General features: G+C 31.4%; 1 long non-coding RNA gene across 2 annotated transcripts; it reads left to right on the top strand.

Annotated features, from left to right (window-relative positions):
- Positions 1-1374: 1374 nt before the first annotated feature.
- LOC141683530 (uncharacterized) lies at positions 1375-3171 on the top strand. 2 transcript variants are annotated; one of them, XR_012560346.1, is made up of 3 exons: positions 1375-1480; positions 1943-2169; positions 3123-3171. It is a non-coding gene; the product is annotated as an uncharacterized LOC141683530 (long non-coding RNA). The 2 variants fall into 2 exon arrangements; XR_012560345.1 differs by lacking the exon at positions 1375-1480 and adding an exon at positions 1737-1846.
- The last annotated feature ends 288 nt before the right edge of the window (positions 3172-3459 follow it).

The following is a 3459-nucleotide window of genomic DNA, read 5'->3' on the forward strand; positions in this document are numbered from 1 at the left end:
AATATATGTAACAGCTCGTCTTTTGGACTATTCATTCTATATTAAAATAAAAATTAAATGAATTCATTAATCCAAAATTCTATTACAAAGTTGACTATTAAAAAAACACAGCTACCGATGATTCGAAAGTAAATATACTTTAATGTCACTACGCCATAGATGGCCTATCGCAACCGTCCTCTCAAGAAATGTTACTTAAAATGTTACCCTAGATATGATACTTATGAGCTAATTTAACATTGTGTTTTTTGTGTTACCTTAGCCAGAAATGTGACGTTGTATTAGGTAGACAGTGTTGTAGCTTGTAACTTTTTTGTCAAAGTGTTACCTTAGAGTATTAAAATATATATTCTATTTTTTAAAATTAAATATTAATTTAAATTTATTTTTCAAAGATATAAGCTGATATACCAATTTAATAAATGAGATACATGATACACGAAACTTTTATATAACATTTTTTTTAAAATAATAAATTTTAAAAAAATTTAAGATAAAATTTTTAAAAGTAATAAAAAATTAAATAGTATAAATTCCCCTGCTTTTGATATGAGCACTAATATACAACTATACAAGTTTTAAAAATCAAAAATATAAAAATAAGAATTATAAATTTTATAAATACAAATAACTAATTTTTTAAAAAATATTAAGTTAAATTTAATTAATTTATTAAAATAATAATGATAATTATATGAATATTACTGGTCAATCCGAAGGGGAAATATTTGGGCTCAAGCGGGTAAAAGTTTAGCAATTAGCCGCCCAATTTTCTCAAAAATTTTGAAAACTTCAAACACTCTCATTTCTTGTCCCTCTCTTGCAATTCCTCTCTCCCTCTCAACATTTTAGATTTCTCTCTCCATATTCTCTCTGGTTAATCTCTATTCTTTTTTCGTATCTCTTTCTGATGTCTTAGTCTCTACCAGTAATCTCTGTTGTATAATTAAGGATTTACTTTCCTAATTAGGGTTCAATTGAATTGGGGTTTCGTCAACTAGGCATTTGGTTTTTAAATTAGGGCTTAAGCTTTGCGGGATTATTATTAATTACTGTTCTTTTTGTTTTATAATTGTAGATGCGGCCCTTATGTTATTGTCGAGTGAAACTTTGCGTTCGCTCTGGTTCGTTACGCTCGTTAGATCCTTAGTAAAGGTCCGAGTTATGTTGCAAATCTAATTCAAATCTTCTTCACTGCTTTTGGTACCTTCTCTTCGGGTATGTATGGGGTCGACAAGGGTAATAAGATCTGAATGTACTCTTTCTATTTTCCCCCAATTTTTTATTATTTTTATTTGTTTGTAATTTGCGGATTTTTATGTCTTTTTGTTGTCAATCTTATGTTATTTTATGTTTTCGAGCTCGTATATGGTATAACCTTTGTTAACTAAAAGTATTGGGACCCTTTGATATTCATTTTCACTGATCAAGTAGATGGGAGGCATGAGTCCTTCAAGCATGCGATTTTGGATAAGGATTGGTAAGCAACATCCTTTTTTCCTCGCTTCCTCACTTGTCAATTTAATTTAATTTTGGTTTCTTATTATCTATAATCTTCAAATTTAGTGTACAAGTTGTGTTTAAGTGGAATTTAGTGTATAAGTTCTAAATTACTCATTTCTTCTTGTTTGTAATATAATTATATGTTTTCTCGTAATTCGCGATGGCTTAAAGAAAAAGGATCATTTATATATTTAGTGTACAATTTGTGTTTAAGTTGGTCAGGGTGATGTACAGGGGAATGGAGTTGGGGCGCACCAAGCGGGTGTGGTCCAGGGGTCGAGTGTGGTGCACTGTTTGGGTGTGGTGGGGCAGTATGGTGGCGTAGGTGGAGTGACTATTTATGGTTGTGCTATATTACTGTAAACACCTTCAATAGCTCGTAATTTTACAAAGCAAGTCAACTCAGTTACATAATGTGATATCTTTCAGTTGATTGCAGATACACTACCTTTCTAGTTCCAATATTGATGGAACAGATGAATATTGTGAAAGACTTGATGGAAAAGACTCGAAGATTATAATCCTGCTCAGAGAAGGTGGAAACATCTAAACGATTTAGCCCAAGGAAAGATGGTGCAGGAAGACACTCTGTTGTTTGAAGATGAGTTGCAAGATGAAGATTACTTTCCAAGTTTGCCTTTTGCTGCAATGTTTTCTTGTTTTAAGGTAATAAGCTATTTACACAAAGCATTCGAAAGAGTAAAATGTCCTTGTGATTAAGTATTTCTAATTTCCCGTGTTTAATATGCCACTATAATTATTATCTGTTTGTTTTTTGTTTTTTTTAATAACACACTCACAGTTTCTTCTTCACTTTGACAAGGTTTGAACCTTAAACCTCCCGTAAAAGGGATAAATTGATACTTCAGGCTTCGAGCTTAGAGCCTTTTGGTTGTTATCTGTTCATTTTGATCACATTATTTGGAAAACTTCCATATTATAGTTTGGTAGCATTTAATATAACATGAGATCCTGCATTTTGGTAATTATTAGAATGTGAACTGTAGCTTGGAACTTTATGTCATCATCATACTCTATATACCATAGAATCCTTTGACTTAATTATACTCTTGAACTGTTTATCAGGAATCAAAGATGATACACCACGTGCTACTTGCCCTTTCCCTTCATGCACCTCTTCCTTCTGTATACTGAACTACAACTATTGATACGATTATAAATGGAGAGTTCTATGTATTTGCTATTTCGATGAACTACGTGTGATGGTGATACAAATTGTGCGCAGAAGAATCTGATGCTATGAATCAGCACTTGTCGCTATGCTTTTAATAAAAAACTGAAACTGGATTAGCTAAATTTGTAACTAAAGTTTGCAGCTTATGGATAATAGAAAATAGGGCAGAGCTGGAGTTTATAATTGGTGAAAGTAAAACAACGGCCACCAAAACCAACTCAGCTACTTAAATTCAGTACTAATATGGAAACAACAATGATAACTGTGCATTTCTGCATATATATATATATAAATATATTAAGTTATATAGGTTTTTATAACCTAAATATTGGTGTAATATATCCAAAAGTATTTAAGTTGTCTTACCTAGTAAGAACAATATTCTATAGTTGTGTATCTAACTATTTTTTGTGTGCCTAATCAGGCCATAGGTTTGAAGGTCACTTGCTTATTATGCTATTGTTCAGAAGGGGACAATATGCCTGATTCTTTCCAATTGGCTGAAGCAGCAAACAAAGATATTCAAGGTGAGTTGTTTTTTTAAACACTTTTATATTTAAGTTAATCCCTTTTTCTATTCGGAGGTGTATTTGTTACATTTTCATAATCCATCGAGGCTCCTGCATGCATAAGATATCCAAATGCATAAGATATCCAAAATTTGACTATATTGAAATATTTTCATACTTTCTATGCATATATGCTCTAAAAAGTTAAGTCGGAATTATTGTAAAGAAAGAAAAGGCAATAGTAAACTAGTG

This window comes from Apium graveolens, chromosome 9, assembly GCF_009905375.1.
Source record: "Apium graveolens cultivar Ventura chromosome 9, ASM990537v1, whole genome shotgun sequence".
NCBI classification, from domain to species: Eukaryota; Viridiplantae; Streptophyta; class Magnoliopsida; order Apiales; family Apiaceae; genus Apium; species Apium graveolens.